Source organism: Eptesicus fuscus, chromosome 3 (assembly GCF_027574615.1).
Source record: "Eptesicus fuscus isolate TK198812 chromosome 3, DD_ASM_mEF_20220401, whole genome shotgun sequence".
Lineage (NCBI taxonomy): Eukaryota > Metazoa > Chordata > Mammalia > Chiroptera > Vespertilionidae > Eptesicus > Eptesicus fuscus.
In genome coordinates this window covers 72,445,796-72,467,954 of record NC_072475.1, presented here as the reverse complement: position 1 = coordinate 72,467,954, position 22,159 = coordinate 72,445,796, and positions in this window count along the sequence as shown.

The window sequence follows — 22,159 nt, the reverse complement described above, 5'->3', positions numbered from 1 at the left end:
TTCACAAAAATCCTACAAAATAGATATACTTATTTTTTACTATACATGGGAGGAAACCATATGTATAATGGTTTAAGCTACCTAAGAGCTTTCAGCTGAAAAATCTGGATTGGAATCTGGATCTAGCTTATGGGTGTTTTTAAACAAAAAAACACCCATAAGCTAGATTACTTTACAACTAGGAGGATGTAGAGGAGAAAGTGGAAGAGGTTTCTATTGCCCAATTTTTTTCTTTTCCTCTTTTGTCTATTAATAATACCACTGTTTATTTTTAAAATGTTTGATTCAGAAGCAGGAATCAAGAATATTGACAGATATTCTTCATAACAATTCATATCTTTGAATGGCACAGTGTAGATGGTCAGATGACTTAAAAGTATTGGGTTTGTTTAGGTGACTCAAAGTTCTGATGTTTTAGGATAAGATAGTGTTTCGCAAAATATGCCACATGTACCACCACTAGATGGTTTTAAATTAACATTTGAGCATTTTTACTAGTCATATAGTTTAAACATTTTAATACTTATTTTTAACATCCATCAGGAAACAAATCAACTAGCTGAAAAACTTACTTTTATAGATATTGTTACTTGCAATAATTCCAAAATAGGTAGTGCCATCGTAATCCACTTCTCACAGATTGAGTCTGGCTATTCAACAATTCCATGAATGGGCCAAACCTTCAATAATTAAAATTTCTGCTTTGGGTGTAAGGATAGGATGAATGTGCAGATGGCTGGCATAGATTCTTATATACCAAATTTCTATTCTCATCATCATGTATGTTTTAGTAATATATCAATACGTAACTTCTTGTGATCAACCACAGTTTACTATATGAATATATACTATTGTAAGTATAATCTGGATCAGGCTTTTTATTTTTTAGTTGACATGATGATGAGTAAAAGGTTTAAAAATATTTTAGGCATAATAAAAGAGATTTAAAACAAAAGTAAGTACTAGTGATAGTTATAAAGCCAAATTAATTACTGAATCACCTGTTAGTGTTATAGAAATACCAACCTTAACAACAACAAAAACAAAACAAAATATTGCACAAATATGATGAAAATCAGTTAAATGCTGGATTTCATTGCCAGCTGAGAGTGAATCTATTTCACAATGTGTTGTGTTTAGAAACACTGGTACTATGAGAAATTAAAAATGTTCAAAGTAAAATAAAAGAACATTCAAGCATCCTAGAAACTAACATGCTGTATAATAAGGATAAGAATATAAAAGCTTTATGGTGTTGTGAAATAATTGCTAAAACATGCAGAATCCTACTGGCAAAGCAATAATTGGGGACAAAGCAAGCAAAATGATTGGTAAGGTACCTGTGTCAAATAGTTCACTTTAGAATTATAGATATGAACAGAAAGTAAAGCAACCATTATTATTCAGAGAATAACAAAGGCAATACAATTCTCTGCACACTGATGAAACCACTAACATTGTATTGTCAGAAAACCTTTTTTTGCGGGGGGGGGGGGGGGCTGGTATAATCTGAATAAAGCTATCTATAAAAAAATTTTCAAAGCCAAATAATACACTGAAGAAAGGTTTTTAGAATTTATTGATGAATTCAGATAGTCAATAACAAAGACAGGAAGTGTCACTGGACTAAACAGAACGTATCAAAGAAGATTGATTCAACAAGAAGACTTGATTAATACAGTTGAGTTTCTGCACATATACTTGCAGCTGTATCCATAGAGAAATTCAAGTCAGTAGAGATATTCATAAAATTTTAAGAACTGATTTATTAAAATTGTCAATCATATGTAGGCCTCTGAGTTCTCAAAATTTGCTCAAGTTTTGTGAAAAAAAAAATAGCATAAGTTAAAAATTAGGAAATACTGTCATATGTCATTTGTTAGATTTCCCTACTGCTGACAGAAGCACTTACATACCCATTCAAGTTGATATATCCAGGAAGAGACAAAATGGCGGTGAAATAGACAGATGTGTCCTGAGCCTTGTCCTGGAGCAAATAGAGTGAGCGGCTGAAACTAATAGAATCCAGCCCAAATTGGTGAAGGAGACGCAGCTGGTGAGACAGTTTGCAGCTGGGAAGGGCAGAGGTCCCCTGGATAAAGGTAAAATTAAGGATCCAGGCAGGAGAGTCTTCCAGACCTTTGTGCCCAGAGGGTCAGGGAGAAACCACAGGGCACCAAGCCACGTCACTGAGGACAGGCAAAGCGTCTGACTGTGAAAAAAGGGTCCACAGGACAGCGGGAGGTAGGGGATTTTGGACCTTGGATTCTGGATTTTGGATCTGAGCTCAGAGGTAGCCCTGAAGGGCTGGCCGGACCACGCAGTGCCAGCAAGAGAGGAGCTTGCGGAGATGCAGTCCTTCCCCACTCTGGGGCCTGTGCCTTTCTTCACTGAACCTAGTTCCTAGGTCCTTTCGGATACAGACACTGAGGTGCGGGAGAAGGTGTGGACTTGTGGAATCTGGGGAAAGTAGGCGGTCCAGGAGAGGCGGTAGCGAGTCTGGTGCTGAGTCATACCTGAGCCTGGGCGGCCATTTTCTCCTAAGAGGTAGCCCCTCCCTCCAGTCTCCAGGCAACCAATACAGCCACACCCAGATCCCACCGTGAATGACACAAAGGAATCTAAATACTCCCTGAGAGGTCACAGGAACTGGCCTAAAGAGAAATCTATAGCCCCAGCAATGGGAAACTGAGAAACAGTACAGCACAGACGACTGGGATCATAAGCCAGCCAAAGGAAATACACTTCACTTTTTTCGCTTTTATTTTTATTTTTTTATTATTTTGTTATCCCTTTTTCTCTTTTTTTTCTTTTTTTGATTTTCCTGTTTTTGTTTGTTGCATTATTTTCTATTTCTTTTTGCATTATTTTTACATCACTATATTTTATTTTTATTTGATATTTTTAATTTTTTATACCATTTTTGAAATCAATTTTTTGTAAATTTATTATTATTATTTTCTTCTCATTCTCTTTCTTCTTATCCACTTATTCCCTTTCTAATTCCTCAATACTAAATTGAGGGCCTTCCCATATTCATCCAATTCTTAATCTTATTTTCAATATATAAGCTCAGCCTCTACAGATTCTGCCCCAACCTTCTTTGCTGGGTGTTTGGTGTTTGTTTGTTTTTGTTTTTTTGGTTTATCTATTGGTTCTGTAGTATCTTACCCCCATATATATATATATTCTCCTTTTTCTTCCTTTGTCTTTTATCTCTTACCTTTTTCTCTCTCTTCGATATCATTTGTGCTCTCTTCTCTCTCCTCTTAACACTCTTTTCTCAGGTGGCCACTTATATTGGGGTTATTGGTGTCATGAGTACATTTGTGCTTAGTTCCCTTTGTGTTGTGTCTTGTCGAGGTGAATTTTATCCTGTCTGGCCAAGGGGCTTGAGAGCAAGCCACATAACCAGACACCTGGAGAAGAAACTCCATCCACGAACGGGTCAATAACACCTCAGACCCAACTATGGAGGCAGGAAGAATGCGGCAGTGAGGGAGAGAGCATGAGTGAGTGAGTGAGGGAGTAAAAGAGGAGTGTGTGGTCAGGTGGTGTGTGTGTGTGTGTGTGTGTGTGTGTGTGTGTGTGTGTGTGTGAGGCACAGTTAGATCCCACAGGAACTTCAGGGGCAGGCTAATTGCTCTCACCTAACTAGGCAGCTTCTGCTACCATTGCAAACAGTACTGGGAGGCCAGCTTGACCTCATAGGCCTAGCCTTTTTGAAGGGGAGAGCTGCTGTAACTGGGTGCCCAGCCTCAACTCCACCCAGAGTGCCCTCAGATAACACCTGGGACTCTACAGCCACCCCTGCCAGGGACCTGCTACCTAGGCTGTGATCCCATGGTCAACAAGGTTCCAGCCACCCTGGAGAAAACTACAGGACATTGAAAAAAGAGATAGAGGAAGACATAAACAGATGGAAGAACATACCGTGTTCATGGATTGGTAGAATCAACATCATTAAAATGTCCATACTAACCAAAGCAATCTATAGATTCAATTTAATCCCCATTAAAATACCAATGGTATATTTCACAGACCTAGAAAATTTCAATGGAATAAAAAAAAGACCCCAAATAGCCACAGGAATCCTGAGAAAGAAGAACAAAGTAGGAGGGATCTCATTCCAGATATCAAGCTACACTACAAAGCCACTGTTCTCAAAACTGCCTGGTACTGGCATAAGAACAGACATATAGGCAATGGAACAGAACCCAGAAGTCGACACAAGCCATTATGCTCAATCAATATTTGACAAAGGAGGCAAGAGAATACAATAGATTTAAGACAGTCTCTTCAATAAATTGTGTTGGGAAAATTGGATGGATACATGCAAAAAAATGAAACTAGACCACCAACTTATACCATACACAAAAATAAACTCAAAATGGATAAAGGGCTTAAATATAAAACGGAAAACCATAAAAATCTTAGAGGAATCCACAGGCAGCAAAATATCAGACATATGTCATAGCAATATCTTTCCCAATACAGCTCCTAGGACAATGGAAACTAAGAAGAAAATAAACAAATGGGATGACATCAAAATAAAAAGCTTTTGCACAGCAAAAGGAACCATCAACAAGACAACAAGAAAGCCCACTCCATGGGAGAACATATTTGTCAATGTTATATTCGATAAAGGTTTAATCTCCAACATTTACAGGGAACTCATACAACTTAACAAAAGAAGTTAAACAATCCAATAAAATAAATGGGCAAATGACCTACATAGATACTTTTTGAAAGAGGACATAAGGAACATAAGGAAGGCCAAGAGACATATGAAAACATGCTCAAAGTCAGTAATCATTTGAGACACGCAAATCAAAATGACAATGAGGTACAATCTCACACCTGTCAGAATGGCTATCATCAACAAATCAATAAACGACAAGTGCTGGAGAAGATGCAGAGGAAATGGAACCCTCATGCACTGCTGGTGGGAATGCAGACTGGTACAGTCACTGTGGAAAACTGTATGGAGGTTCCTCAAAAAATTAAAAATGGAACTCCCATTTGAACAGTAATCCCACTTGTAGGAATATATCCCAAGAAATCAGAAACACCAATCAGAATGGGTATATGCACCCCTATGTTCATAGCAGCACAATTTACAATAGCTAAGTTTTGGAAATAGCCTAAGTGCACATCAGCAGATGAGTGAGTTAAAAAACTGTGGTACATCTACACAATGGAATAATATGCTGCTATAAAAAAGAAGGAACTCTGACCATTTGCAACAGCATGGATGGAACTGGAGAGCATTATGCTAAGTGAAATAAGCCAGTCAGAGAAAGATAAATATCACATGGTCTCACTCATTTGTGTAATATAATGAACAACATAAACTGATGAACAAAAATACATCCAGATACAGAGAAGCATCGAACAGACCATCAAACATCAGAGGGAAGGAAGGGGAGGGGGGGAGGGAGGGTAAGATATTAACCAAAGGACTTGTATGCATGCATATAAGCATAACCAATGGACACAGACACTATAGGGGTGAGAGCATGTATTGGTGGGTGAGAGTGTCTGGGGAGGGGTCAATTGGGGAAAAGAGATATATATGTAATACTTTAATCAATAAAGAATAAAAAATTAAAATAAATAAAACATGAAAATTGAATAAAAGCCAGGCACAAAAGTGTGCATGTATGATTCCACTTATATAAAATGTCCCAAACATACAAATTTATAGAGAAATAAAGCTGATCAGAAGTTGTCTGGGGGAGAGGGGTGGCAATGGTAAGATATGTACACATATAATTCCTTAATAAAAAAATAAAAAAAGAAGTTGTCTGGGACTAGAGTTGGGAGTGAGAATTGGCTTGAAAGGGGTTCAAGGGAAATTTGGGGTATGATGGAAATGTTCTTACACTGGATCATGGTCACTGTTACACAACTGTGTAAGTTTACTAACAAAAAGAAATGTAAAGGATGAGCGTTAGGCTGGGCTGAAGACATTTGCCCTATTAGAGTGTCAGAATCCCTCTCCAGTTTCCAGAATGTAGCCAGTTCTTAGACTCAGAACCTATAAACTGAAGGAATGACTGGTTCCCCATGAGGACACCATAGCAGTGACTGACCCTGTTATTCCCTAAGGGAATATGATTATTTATTTTTAGTATCCATGAGGGGAAGGGAAAAACCCAAATCTTCTGAAGGCTTTTGAATAGAAAGTTTGGATCAACATTGATAGATGAGGAATTAAAATGCTATCATATCTACATTAGAGGTTGTCAGACCTCACCATGTATTGAATCACTGAGAGAGCTTGTTAAAACATAGAGTCCTGAGCGCCTTGCCAACTCAGAGATTCTGGTCCAGTGAGTCTAAATTTCTAAGGAGCTCCTATGTGATGAAGGAGCACACGTGCTTTGGGGGGTACTTGTTTACATGATGTCATGATGGAAAGCGTTCATTTAATCTGTTCATGGTCTAAAAACAACTACTCTCGCAGAAAAGTTGTTTATAGGGCATGCACATGAATCACAAAATTACATGAACAAAAAAAATGTAACTCAAGTAATGACATTTACATCAATGTGCATGGAAATTACTTCACTACCAGCATTTTGTCAAAAGAATAATTACTTGTTTCACTCCTCAGATTTGTCTCAATCTTTTAGTTTGATCAATGAAATTCATTTTGTCTTGTAATTAAGAAAGATTATCCATTGTTTCAAATAAAAATGAATAAACACAATGTATTAATATTTTATTAATATATTATGACCCATTAGTAAAAGCATATGTTACATGGAAGACAACTGGTTAAAATGAAACTGAGTCCCACAAAAGAAAACATACTACTATACATAAAATTAATTCATCGCTGGTTAATTGTAATAATGATTAAGCAACATAATAAAAGCCATATATGACAAACCCACAGCTAACATCACACTCAATGGGCAAAAACTAAAACCATTTCCCCTAAGAACAAGAACAAGACAGGGATACCCACTCTCACCACTCCTGTTCGACATAGTACTGGAAGTATTAGCCATTGCGATTAGATAAGAAGAAGAAATAAAAGGCATCCAAATTGGAAAAGAAGAAGTAAAACTCTCCTTATTCACATATGACATGATATTGTATATAAAAAATCCCTAAAGACTCCATCAAAAAACTATTAGACTTAATAAATGAATTCAGCCATGTAGCAGGATACAAAATTAATGCCAAGAAATCTATGGCATTTTTATACACCAATAGTGAACTTACAGAAAGAGAGACTAAAAAAGCAATCCCATTTACCATCACACCAAAAAAATTAAGATACCTAGGAATAAACTTAACTAAGGAAGTAAAAGACCTATATGCAAAAAACTACAGGACACTGAAAAAAGAGATAGAGGAAGACATACACAGATGGAAGAACATACCATGTTCATGGATTGGAAGAATTAACATCATTAAAATGCCCATACTACCCAAAGCAATCTATAGATTCAATTCAATCCCCATTAAAATACCAACGGCATATTTCACAGACCTAGAAAGAACTCTCCAAAAATTCATCTGGAATAAAAAGAGACCCCGAATAGCTGCAGCAATCCTGAGAAAGAAGAACAAAGTAGGTGGGATCTCCATACCAGATTTCAAGCTGTATTGCAAAGCCACTGTTTTCAAAACAGCCTGGTACTGGCACAAAAACAAGCATATAGACCAATGGAATAGAATAGAGAATCCAGATATTGACCCAAACCACTATGCTCAATTAATATTTGACAAAGGAGGCATGAACATACAATGGAGCCAAGACAGTCTCTTCAATAAATGGTGTTGGGAAAATTGGACAGATATATGCAAAAAAATGAAACTAGACCACCAACTTACACCATACACAAAAATAAACTCAAAATGGATACAGGACTTAAACATAAGATGGGAAACCATAAAAATACTAGAGGAATCCACAGGCAGAGAAATATCAGACATATGTCGAAGCAATTTCTTCACCAATACTGCTCCTAGGGCAATGGAAACTAAAGAGAAAATAAACAAATGAGACTACATCAAAATAAAAAGCTTTTGCACAGCAAAAGAAACCACCAACAAAACAACAAGAAAGCGCACTGTATGGGAGAACATATTTGCAAATGTTATCACTGATAAAGGTTTAATCTCCAACATTTACAGGGAACTCATACAACTTAATAAAAGAAAGATAAATGATCCAATAAAAAAATGGGCAAGGGACCTAAATAGAAACTTTTTGAAAGAAGACAGAAGGAAGGCCAAGAGACATATGAAAACATGCTCGAAGTCACTAATTATCCGAGAGATGCAAATCAAAACGACAATGTGGTACCATCTCACACCTGTCAGAATGGCCATCATCAACAAATCAACAAATGACAAGTGCTGGTGAGGATGCGGAGAAAAAGGAACCCTCGTGCACTGTTGGTGGGAATACAGACTGGTGCAGCCAATGTGGAGAACAGTATGGAGTTTGCCCAAAAAACTAAAAATGGAACTCCCATTTGACCCAGTAATCCCACTTCTAGGAATATATCCCAAGAAACTAGAAAGGATATATGCACCCCTATGTTCATAGTAGCACAATTCACCAGAGCTAAGATTTGAAAACAGCCTCAATGCCCATCAGCAGATGAGGGGATTAAAAAACTGTGGTCCATCTACACAATGGAATACCACACTGCTGTAAAAAAGAAGGAAATCTTACCATTTGCAGCAGCATGGATGGAACTGGAGAGCATTATGCTAAGTGAAATAAGCCAGTCAGAGAAAGATAAATATCACATGATTTCACTCCTTAGTGAAATATAATGAACAACATAAACTGATGATCAAAAATAGATCCAGAGACAGAAGCATCGAACAGACTGTCAAATTACAGCGGGAAGGCTGGAGAGTGTTGGGGAGAGGGGGGAAGAGATCAACCGAAGGACTTGTATGCATGCATATAAGCACAACCAATGGACACAAGACACTGGGGGCGGGGAGGATGAGGGCATGCAACAGTGGGTAGGGGAGACTGCGAGAAGGTCAATGGGGAAAAAAAGGGATATATGTACTACTATATGTAATACTTAAAACAATAAAATAAAATTTAAAAAATAATAATGATTAAGTACAAAAATGCTCAGGCAATGTTCTTCAAATACTCAATTAAACTCTCACCTAAACAAACAGCAAACAGCCAAACTGTGCCAAAATGTGCAGCAGGATATGCCACACCTAGATGCTGCTTTATATGTCTTCAACCAATGATGTGCGCTGCCTTTCTCCCTTGCCTTCACTTTTATTGTGTGAAACTTCATATTGATATCATCAATTAAAATGCAGCATTTCCTGGCAAGCATTGCCACTCGATAGAGTGAGGAATGTGATGTGTGAAGTTGGATCACATCACGGGTAATTGCTGGATTGTTGCTTTTAAAATAACATCTGTGTGTGTGTACTTTGGACTGAAATGTCTCAGCTTCATTGCTTTATATTATTACAGCACATTTCAGAGGTGTAACAGCTTTCAAAAGAATTTCTTAAAGTATCTTATTGTTATCGCAGGAAAAATTCAGAATCTTCACAAGAATTCAAGACAAAGTTATGCCTCTCAATCCATCTAATTTCTCAACAAACTGTTCTTCCTCTTACATTTATACCACTCTGATGATGAGGAGCAAGCATGATCCTCTGCCCTTTGAACTTCTCTCTAGTAAGCAGGATATTACCTGTTTCCTCACTGAAATACTACTAATGCTATCATAAAATTGCTTTAAATTTTTGTTCAGAAACCTTGTCAAATTTTGTTTAAAATGTTGTTTATATCTGTTCTGGCAAGAACAGATGCTTTTGATACAACATCAGTGTTGTGGGTTTCTGTGAAAGCACGTTTTGGTGCAACTCTTAATTTGGTGAAGGGGGTGTCACTCCACTTCAGTGCACTCTTGCGTGGCTTCAGGACACTGGTCTAGAAGTACTGCTGCCTAGAGGAAGTAGTCGACTCAACCAGACTTTCCCCGAAGCCCCTGGGACCTGGCTTGACTTCCAAGAGCCCCCATAAGAAGTGAAGACCCCTACGGAGAGGTCATAGAAGGATGTTTTCTCTGACTTGAAAGTTGGCTGACACCTCCATAAACTAATCTGGCAAGGATGAGCTCCCTATCATGTTGCTGTTCATCCATCATCCGTGTAAGATACAAATACATGACTTATCTCTGAAAAAGATACTTTTAACAGCCTCCTTTCCTTATTTTTGTCATTTTATAAAAAAGAAAGAATAGTTAGATAGCGAATTGTAATATGAGGGAGGTGCAACTCAAATCCATTTGTATGAAAAGTATTTCCTGAAGATCCTAGATTATGCCCCAGAATCAAAGAACAATAGGAACGAGGGGCAGCCCACCTGGGAGCAGGGCCAGCACAGGGACTCGGGTGTCGTGGGCCCAGTCTCTGCTCTCCCTCTCGGTCTGCCCAATTTGATTCATCACTGTGTGATGGCACTACTCTCTCAGTTTTTTCATGTGGCAGTAACATGGCCACATTTGCACAGCTCCTGAACACAGAGTTATATTCTCATAGCTCCTGAACACAGAGAAAATAAACCTTTTCTCTTCCAATTTGTATTTAGAACATTCTAGAGAAGGACACTGGTCTAGGCCCGTTGCTGCTCCCTGGCCATGTCATTGCAACCACTGCTTAGCTACCTCTGTTATGGAGTGCTGGGGGTATGATCACATGATTGGCAGACCCCAGCAACACCACAGGGCACTTCTCCCAAGGGAGAAAAGTATCAGGGGGGTCAGCAAATCAACAATCATTCCCGCTTCCAAATAGCTCCCTCAGCTATCAGCCACTGGGAAGTTATTGTCCCCTTTTATAAATGAGAAAATAGAATAAAATTCCAATTAATGCACATGCAGTCTCTCTCTCTCTCTCACTCTCTCTCTCTCTCTCTCTCTCTCTCTCTCTCACACACACACACACACACACACACACACACACACACACAACTGGAAAGCAGTCAAATCATATTTATAACAAACAGTATCATTTCTGTGGGTTTTAATAAAGAGACTTCTCATAGCAATCTATTTCTGATTCAGTGAGGTTTGGTTTTAGGAAAAGCTGATAATTTCAGATTCTCAAATTAATTAATCAAATACCTGCATTTACAGAGGTCAGGAAATATAGGAAAAAAACTTCTAATACATTCTTCAACAGTCTGGGGATGTATTAGTCAAAATGTCGCTAGTAAGCTGTAGCTAGTTTGGCTCAGTGGACCAAAGGGTCCCAGGTTCGATTACCAGGTCAAGGGAACATACCTTGGTTGCAGGCTCCTCCCAGGCTGGGCCTTAGTCAGGGCTCGCGCAGGAGGCAAGCAATCAATGTGTTTCTCTCACATTGATGTTTCTTTATCTATCTTTCCCTCTCTCTCTCTCACTTTCCCTAAAAATCAATGGAAAAATATCCTAGGGTGAGGATTAACCAATATATATAGTTAGATGGTATTTTGAGCATCTTTTGTTTTTATCCACAATGGCTCTTGTTCCTTCACCTTCTGTCTCCAGAGAAGGGAAATTCTATTGAGTTCAGATTTCTGACAAATGATCAGTGGTTATCTGGAAGTGTCTAATGGCCTAACATCTAAAACTTTGGAATTATGCATGATATTCAGTTGAATTTTTTACTTAACTAGGTGGTTTAATGATACAGATTTATATGGAAACATCATTAGAAGCCAGAAAAAGCATGTAGTTCTTGTAGTCTAAATGAGACTAACTTTTTTATAAGAGGGAAGAAATCCTAATAGGCATTGAAGGCAAAGTTTATTCAAAAACACTTCAGGCTTCAGAAAATTATATCAAACTAAGTGGCTCATTAAACTTTATGAAAACTGTAAAAGCATATATTAAATAAAAGTATCTTGATTGTTTGGATAAAATTCAGGTTAAAACCAAATTTTAGGGAGAGGTTTGGCCTGATACAATTATAAACAGTCTTATAATCTAAGCATTAAAAATGCTTAATTCTGTAAATTTACCTATACTTCAGGTTTTTAGTAAGAATAATGCTCAGGGGATAGGGGATGCTGGGGGAAAGTCAATGGGGGTGGGAAGGAGATATATGTACTACTATATGTAATACTTTAAACAATAAAAAAAATCATTAAGAAATAAAATAAATTTCTCCTTATCAGATTAATTTCTAAAACTGTCCAAAAAAGAAAAAAGGAATAATGCTATTTGTCTAGCCCAGGGTGCAAAAATACAGATATTTTTCTCTTTAACATAAATTAGAATAATTTAATGATTTGGATTTTACAAATAATATAGAGACTAAACCATCTAACAATTTGGTATTAAATCACATAATCCATATGAATGTGTATCTGAGTTCTCAAAGCAAGGTAATGATACAAAACAACCTCTTAAGCAAACTTAACAGTGTTAGTTTGGAAGTGTTAGGTCATTCTAGTAGTGTGCTGTGGCCAGATAATATACATGGGTTTTGAGATACTAAATTCTGTCCTTTTATTTTAGAAAGGGTAGAACAAGAAGTAATATAATATGGGAAAATAACACTGGCCTGGGAGTCAGAATGTCTGGATTTTAATGCTTTCTACAACCAAATAGTCAGGTGACCTTGGATGAGCTGTTATTTCTATAAAATAAGAAGATTTGGTAAATGGTCTCAAAGTCTATTCCAGTTCTAGAATTCCATAACTCCATATATGTAAATGTGATTAGCACAGTGCTCAGAGATAATTCAAAAGATGTACCACCCTCCATTCTTTCCTATTTCCCTTTCCGTTCTTTTCTCTTCAGTTCTTTTCATGAACCCAGCCATGTCTCAATGCATATTTTTTTCTGTATCTACAATGCTTGCACACGGACTGGCAAAAATTGCTATCTATAAAAAGGGCTTCTATCATCAGGGAATTCAATCTGATAGAGCCAACATATAAATAAATTCCATTACTATGATTTGAGTCCAAAAATACATTAGTAATTTATATTTCTCACAAAGGCAGTAGAGCAAAGAGACCAACAAACTGTCCTTTAAGCTAGTCCAGAGAAACTTAATTAAGCAGGGAACATCTCAATATCTGAAATAGATTTTTAAATGCTTAGGAACTAGTCAGGCAACAGAGAGAACAGAATGTTCCCTCAGTGGAGCCATGCCACAGTAACGTGGGTTCTGCTCAGGTGCAGATAGAACAATCTAATTGTCATGAATTTTCTGCCCTTGAAAACCAGATTTCCTGGTAATCTACCATGCCTTCTAAGTGATTTTTAAAAAACTGATAAATGGCTTAATTAGTTTAGAGCTGCAATTGAAATATCATTTAGTACACCTTGATTATTATAGATATTATACATATAACATTAAAGATTATTATATTTTTATGTATGATTTGGGGGCTTCTTATTCAGTTTCACTGATCAGTATGCCTATCCTTTCACAAATATTAAATATATTAACTACTATAGCTTTATAACATATCATGATATCTGATACCGCAAGTCCTCCCTTTACATGTGTTAAGACATATTTTCTGGCTTAGCAACATATTGAATTTGAGCAAATTTTCTTGGACCGCAAAGAATCAAGCTAAAGTATCACCATTCAGTGTTACTCTTTCTCTTTCTTACCTTCTTTGAATAACTGACTTTTAATTATAAACACTTTACTGGGTTTTGTTTTGTTTTGTTTTCTTTTGTTTTGAGGGGAGGAGGTTTACCTGAGATATTAAAACATATGTTCTTGATTTATCAAAATCTAACATAATTTAGTACTTTCACTTCTTCCTAGATAATGCAAGTACCTTAAACCATGTGACTTCATTTTACCACTCTTCAGATTTTACATGACACTGTTGTCATGTGTTTTAACTCCACATATTTTAAATTCCAAAGATATTATTATTATTATTTTAACAATAAATATTTCTGTAGGCTTACCTACATATTTACTCGTTTTGGTCCTCTTAACTTCTTGCACTTCCAATAATCTGTCAGAAATTCTTTTTCCTTCTTTCTGAAAGACATGCTTTAGCATTTCTCTTAGTGTGGTTCTGCTAGTGATGATCTTTCTGTTTTTGGTTGAATGAAAAATGACTTTATTTAACTTTCATTCATAAAGAATATTTTCATTGGAAATAGAATTCTAGATTAGCAGTTATTTTCTTTCAGCACTTATTTCATTGTCTTCTAGCTTCCATTGCTCCTCATTAGCTCATGAGCTCATTCTTCTTTTCTAATATATGTACTTAAAACTAAAAATTTCTCTCAATATGGCTTTACCTATATATCATAAATTTAGATGGTAAATCCTCCTATGATTCCTTTGGAGTTATAAAAAAAATTTTTTTTCTGCTTTTAAGTATTTCTCTGTCTTGTTTTTCAACAGTTTTACTGTGATGTGCCTATGTGTGATTTATCTTTTATTTACCTGCTTGGGTTTCATAAGATAACTTGAATCTATGGTTTGATAACCTTAATCATTTTTAATAAATTATAAGTCCATCAACACTTCAAATACACTTCTGCCTTATTTTCCTTCTCCTCTCCTCCAGGAACTCTAATTTTCCAAATGTTAGACTTTTCTCAGACTATCCCCTAAACTTCTCATACTATTTTACCAATTTTCGGTCTTTAAAAAAAATTATTTGAACTATCATCTGATTCAGTAATCTTCTCTACTGCTGGATTTAATCTGATGTCATACTCACCATTGCATTCTCGATTTCAGTTTTTGTTTGTTTAGTTCTAGAGTTTCCATTTAGTTTTCTGTTAAAATTATCTTGAACATAGTCAGCATGGTTGCTTTAAAATCTGTCTGATACCTCCATTTTCTGGATCTCCTATGGGATTATTCCATTATCTATTGTTTCTCTTATATTTTGATTATATTATCTTAGTTATGTGCTCTTTTTATTATTTATTTACTTGAGTGCCAGTTATCTATAATAATAAAAGCACAATATGCAAATTGACCAAACAGCAGAACAGTTGAATGACTGTCCGGATGACTTTCCGGAGGCAGCCGGGGCTGCAAATTTCATGCATCGGGCCTCTAGTTATATATAAAAGGTTTAGAATTCAATTTAGGCCCTTCTTATCTTCCCAAGGAGAGATTTGTGCACTGTTTTTGGCAAGTGGTTAAGGACTCTAACAATATGGGGTCACCTTAATGCAATTTTAGAAATTGAGATTATTACAAGCTAGGTTTCAGTCCCTGCAAGGGTTTGCTTCCTTTCTGGTTCACCACTGCTCCTGGAATGTTGCTGTTTTACTGTAAGAAAGAAGAAGGCAAGAAAGAAAAAAAAGTATCACTGAATGAAGAGGGTCTCAGCTCAAAGCATGAGTATTCTACCACTGCTCACCTTTCTTAATAGGCCCTGCTCTCCAATCTTTTGGAAAAACACAGAAGCCTAAATTGAATTTACTATCACCCGGAGAAGAATTAAATTTGTTTCTTCTGAGACCCAGCTAGTACTTCTAACTTGACAACACTCTAGCCCATTCCAGGATCCCCAGCTTAACTGGGAATCTTAGTATCAGCCACTCAACCTTGATGTACACCTAAGCCTCCATCTTCTTATTTTATCTGCCTTTTCACAATACTATCTTGTTGTTCTGATTTTGCATCACAGATTTTTTTTTCTCCATTTTATTCTTCATGTGTTTGTATTTGGGGAAATTTTGGAAATTCCCCCTTCTTCCTGCAAGCTCAGTGACGCAATAAAATTTCATAATGCAGGATTTATGCAGAATCTTATCAGATGGTAGAAGGCCTAGGAGCAAAAGTTTCTGCTTCTCTTTTTGTAACTTATCACTTCATGAGCTTTTTGAGGAAGATAACATTCTTAGAATACTTACCAGATGGAAACCAAGTTAAGGCCTAGAGTTCTTATGGAAAACACTGATTGCAAACAAAAACACACACTTTGGCTAATGACAAATACATGGCTTTAAAATACTTTATGGCATAAATAAAAGAATTAATTCTTCCTCTTCTTCATTATGTTTTGCTTGCACTACAGGTGACTAATAAGTCTCAGATGAGTCAATGATACAAAAACTTAGTCTTACAGAGGGAGCTATGGTATGGTAATCAAGGCAGCCTTTTATTATTTAAACTTCAAATTCTGGCATTAAAGGAAAGATTTACACAATGGTTGTCATCCCAATTCTCTTATTCATATGCTTTAGAACTCTCTATATACCTTACATGCTGACTCAACATGAATTGAATTTTCAGTAGGTGTTTAGTGAATGTGAAAAAGGGGGAATTAGACTCAAGTATATAGCAAAAAATTACATCTTTTTAAAGGTTACCATGAAATACTTTTGTTTCTTTTTAAGATGAAACATCCAGAGAGTAGGAGTATGCATGAAGAAACGTAAGGAGGTGTTGCAATGTCCGTGCAGCATGAGCAGTCTGAAATGGCCTACTTTTTTTTTTTTTTTTTGCCTAATCATTCCTATTTTAACTACACAAATAGTACAAATGTGTCCAAAGTTATGGATAAAAAGTGGCATAGGGTAGTGTTAGAACTGAGCTATAGGTTTAAATCCCACTTAAACTAGTTACTAGCAATTTAACTTTAGGTGAGTTTCTTAACTTCCCTCGGCTTCCAGTCCCTCAGTAAAATATGTCAGTACTTGCTTTATAAAATTGTTATAAAGCTTTGAGATATAATAACAAGTTCCTAAAACATGGTAAGAATTCAACAGGTTAATTGAGTTATTAAAATTGAGTTAGGAAAAATAATAGTGTTTTGAGGGATAGTCCTTCAGCCGAGCACCAAAATAGACCTAAGGGTTTACCAGGGGCCACAAAAAACAACGGTGAGCTGGTGCCCAACCCACGCCTGGTCTACACTGAGTAAGCCCTGAATAGCCAGCAGAAATAGTGAGGAACAGCTGGGGCATTAAAGAATCTCTGTTACAATCATCTGTGGTATTTCCAGTAACACAATTGTTTTAAAAGATGTAATTATAAACCTAATAGTGTTCAACTTGGAAAGAATTATTAGTATTGTTGGAGGAAATAAATAATAAATTTTTAAAAGGAAAAAAATGGGAAATAGCTATTTTAAAAAACTATTAAATACTTGGAGTTAGAAAACAGAGGCAACTCTAAAGTAGACTCCAAGAAATTTGTACTTAAATAGTTAATATTTAAGGCAATCGAAGCTTTAAGAAAGTATACATATGTTATAAGAAAATATACAAATCATCAATTCCAATATCTAGCCAAACCAATATATTCTGTAGTACTTAACAGAACTAGTTACCTCTTAATTCATAATCACATTGGGTTTTTAAATTTTATTTTAATGTTTAATATACTTTAAAAACCTTTTAATGTAATGTTTGATAAACATTTATTAAGTATGTAACTACTAGGAAGCACCATGCTGGCTCAGCAAGTAATACAAAAAAGGATAGGATAAGGGTTTTGCTGTCAAGTAAAGTCATACATCCAATATGATTTTAATTGATTGTACAAATTTAAAATACTGCATGCAAGACATAGCATATATCAAGTGTGTATAAACTAAAAAAGAAGAGATATCTGAAAACATCAAGGAAAAAGACTTAAATCACATTGCTACTCCAAAGTTTAGAGTAAGTGCAGAAAGAGATAAACAAATACATGAAAAAGTAAATAATTAAAGAGTTATATATTTCTACACAAGAGAAAAAAAACAAAGCTTATCGCAGGATGTTATGTAATAACTAGTTGTTAGGGTACCATGGAGAAAAGAGGTTCTGTAGTAAAAAAAAAAAAAAAAAAAAGTAAAGATTCTAGATAATAGATATTCAAAGTTTCTTTAATGCATGATTTCTTACAGCTTTTGTATGGTAAAGTTCATTGTGAATTCCCAAGGGTTTCGTATACTGTTTTCCAAACTTCTTTGGAAAAAGAACACTTGTTCATGAGACTTCATTGCTTCTGTGTGTGGGGAAAAAAAGTCTTTTGTGCAAAAACTTTTAAAGAACTAGTTGGGCAAGTGTTATTAAATATACTAGAGGCCCGTTGCACAAAATTCGTGCACTGGGGAGGGTGTCCCTCAGCCCAGCTTGCACCCTCTCTAATATGGGACCCCTCGAGGGATGTCCAACTGCAGGTTTAGGCCTAATCCTGCAGTTGGACATCCCTCTCACAATCCGGGACTGCTGGCTCCTAACCGCTCACCTACCTGCCTGATTGCCCCCTAACTGCTTCCTTGCTGGCCTGATTGACCCCAAATACCCTCCGCTGCTGGCCTAATCACCCACAAGGTTTTTATTAGTATAAATATGACCATGCACAGAAAATTTTACTAACCCTGCTTTACAATAAGGGCTTGATGATTGAATCATTAGGACCAGACAGCAAGATTTCCTTTCTTTGAATAGTGGAGGGAATACTTATCTTGTCTTTAAGTTGCCCAGAAATTAAAATGAGATAATGACTTAGAAAAGTATAAAAGCACCATATAAAGACAACTGTCTTTTTAATGAAGTGGCAAAATGAAAAACACTTTTTATTCTCCCCTTCCTTCCTTTACAGCTTTTATTTAAACTTTGAAATTTATAAAAATTTCACTCCAATTTTCATTTCTTTACATTCAACATTATTTTGTATTGGTTTCAGGTTTTATATTAGTTACAGAATAGTGGTTAGACAATCATATACTTTACAAAGTGTTCCCCGATATTTCTAGTACCCACCTGGCATCATACCATCATTACAACACTACTGACTATATTCCCTATTTAAGTGACAATGGGTTTACAGGTTCCTTTCATTCTTTCTTTTGTGTTTCTTGTCCTTCCTTTTCTTTCTCACTTCTTCCCTCATTTTCTTTATATAGTATCTCAATTGGCCATCAAAGCTCAGTGAAGGCACTGGGACACGCTTCATCCATTTTACAGACCAGGAAACTGAGGCCAATTCCAGTTGGCTGTGGAACTTGACTCAGCACACAGGAAGCCCTCAGAGCCATGCTCTTTGCGCTTCCTAAGGGGCAGCGGCCCAGCAAACAGAACAAACCTTCCAGTCAGGCTTCCCAGCCTCTTTCTCAAGTACCTCTTCATTGCGGATGCTCCACATTCTTTCCTCTCCCCCCATTCTTTACTGCCCCCCCTCCTTCTCTGAAGCAGGTGGAAGGCTTCCCACTCATTGCCTAGGCATGCTCTGCCATGGGGCAGGGTGTAGCGAGCTTGCTTTTGGGTCAAGGCAGGAGCAGTAGTCACTGCCTCTGAAGTGTGAAGGCTGCCTGAGCGAGGCCCATTAGCACTGGGAGCTTCTCTGAATCATGTCAGTCAGTCCAGTACCCTGCAGTGCAGCACCCCTTCACGGAGGTGGCTCCACCCCTCAACCCCCGCCTCAGGGGTGAGGGTCCTTGCTCCTCTGCCAGGAGTCCTTCCATGCCCCTTGATCCCTGGCTGGGCCCACCCACATCTTGGGGGCACTGCAGAACCTCTGTCTCTCTGCAGATGAGGCAGATCCCTGCCCTAGGTCTCTGCAAAGCTATGAATCTGTGGCCAGAGGCCTGGCCTGGGTCTCAGCAACCACATGCCTGCTATGTTCCCAGGGACCCTGGGAGCGGCTGGGTGAGTCCTGCCACGCCCTGCCAGGGTGGCGATCTCCCCGGGACCCCCGGGAAGCGCCTGGCTGGGCCCGGCCACCCCCCCCATGGTGGCGATCACCCCCAGGACCCCCGGGAAGCACCTGGCTCGGCCCAGCCATGCCCCCCAGGGTGGCGATCACCCCCGGGACCCCCGGGAAGCGCCTGGCTTGGTCCAGCCATGCCTCCCCATGGTGGCGATCGCCCCCGGGACCCCCAGAACTAAGAGGATTGGGCGCCACCATCTTGGTCTTCTCAACAGCCGGATAGGCCACCCAGAGTCCCGCCCCCAGCCTCTCACAGGCGAATCATGGGCATAGCGGAGGTGCGGTCAATTTGCATGTTTCTCTATTATAAGGTAGGACTAGAGGCCCGTTGCACGATATTCGTGCAAGCATAGGCCTTCCTTCCCCTGGCTTCCCACCCAGCTGCCCGGGAGCTGGCAAGTCCTCACTTCTACTGAAGCACCACTCCTGTAGCTCCCTCCGCCGCCCCCCACCCCTTCATAGCAGGTGCCCTGCCCCTCCTGGCCGCTCCGTGCCTGCATATGCAAATTAACCTGCCATCTTTGTTGGATTAATTTGCATACTCACTCTGATTGGCTGTGGGCGTAGCAGAGGCATGGTCAATTTACATGTTTCTCTATTATTAGGTAAGATAACATGCATGCTGCAACCTCGTATGCCAACTTCACGGTCCACATTGCTGGTCACTGGCTTTCCTGAGAGGTGGGACATGGCCTTGAAATGTTCAACAATGCACTCTGGCTAGTCACTCTCAAATTATTAGTTATAGATGGCGAAACACTTTTGCCATCACTTTTGCCATCCCTACAATTAGTCATAGGAGTTGAAGGAGAAAGACACTGCTCTGATCTGAAATAAACCTGCTTCAAGTAGGAGATACTGAACTGAGGTTTGAAATAAGGTTTTGAATTAATGAGAAGTTCCTTCATTAATTCTAAACTTTAACTTTTTTCTTACCTATGATGAAATTATTTTCTTACTCCATCCTTCCTTTAGCATTCTAGAGAAAGAAAGGTTAGCGGACAAAACTGAAAACAGACATACTGCCAACTATAATTAGGCTGAAAATAGTTACTAAATATAGTCATGCATATGTCAAAGAACTCATAAAAAGTACTGAATAAGCACCGATGGTGTGACCCGAGTTTCTTTAATCAGGCCTCCCTGCTCCTGGACAGAAACCAGGCCTGGAGCAGGTCTGCCTCAGGATGGCCTGTAGGGTGTGGGTTCTTAACTTCATGCAGGAAAGATTTCACAAGTCCAGGTGATTTTGAGAGTACGTTTATTAAAGCTGGAGACAGTGAAACAAGGAAGGCCTTAGGATAGAAGCAGCAGCAGAGAGAGAGCCTAAGTGGGGTTGCGTTGTCTCTTTAGAAATGTTATAGGAAAGAAATGAGCCGAGGTGGGGCTGCTTTGGCTTACTGAGAAGTCAGCGAAAAGGGGGCCTTGGAGACAGGTTCAGGGGGTTAGCCTAGGATGAGCATTGTTCCCTTGCTGGCAAGTCTCATGGGGACCCTTAGGACCGAGGGAGAAAAAGCACACCTGAGAAAGAAAGGAGGAAGAAAGACATGGGCTTGCTCCCAGGAGGGAGAGCGAAGCCTGGGTCCTTATTCTTGAGGGTTTTAAAGGCTAGGAGTTTAGGAAAGAATCTCAACAGACTATTCATCAGCTTTGTGCTGATGCGCCAAAATGAGATTTATTCCGTTAACTTATCCGTCCTTGGGTATGGTTGGCACAAATGGCACTAATTGGATTTTAGTGCCATTTGTGCCACTAAATCCCCCTGAGTAAGGTGATTTAAGCTATTTATCCTCTGGTTGAGGAGGAAAAGTATAAACCATTTACTCTTAAGTGTCCTAAGTTAGTGAAGAGAGGATTTTCTATATGGCTGCAAACTACTTGGCCATTTAACTGTCTGTCTCAGTTTCCCCATTTCACCTGTCCTGGCTTACTGGCCCATCTCATCCCCAGCATTTAGGTACTAGTAAGGTAATCTCAAATTTCTCTGCCTCTTATTCTCACCTGTATAGGAGACAGAAATTGGTCCCATGAAAAGTTATCCCTGCATCCCAGCCCAACTATCTCTAGAGATCCCGAAAGAGTACCTCTAAAGCTTTCACAATCTTCTCATCATTTTTCAGGCTGTGGCCCAACTCACTACAGTCAAACATTGAGAGGGGAAGTCAATGACTGTGCTGGTGTTAGTGTCAATGAAACAGCCAACACTTGAGATGCCTACATGGCATGGCCTCGCCTATCATTTTCTCTGAGCTAAATTCCCTCTGAGTTGAAAGAAGTAGGAAGTGTCCCTCTCCTTACTCTGTGTCTACATGTATCAGCCCATTGAGCAGAAATGTCCGGGTGCTAGTACCCCCACCTACCAGAGTCACCTGTGAAAATACTTTCTTCAGCTTCTGATTGGAGACCTCGTTGGAAGACCATTCTTCATGAGTCTCTCGCATTTCTGAACATCTTATGAGCAGAGACACTAACGGCCTTTGCTCTGGATTATCTTCCTAAGGATCTT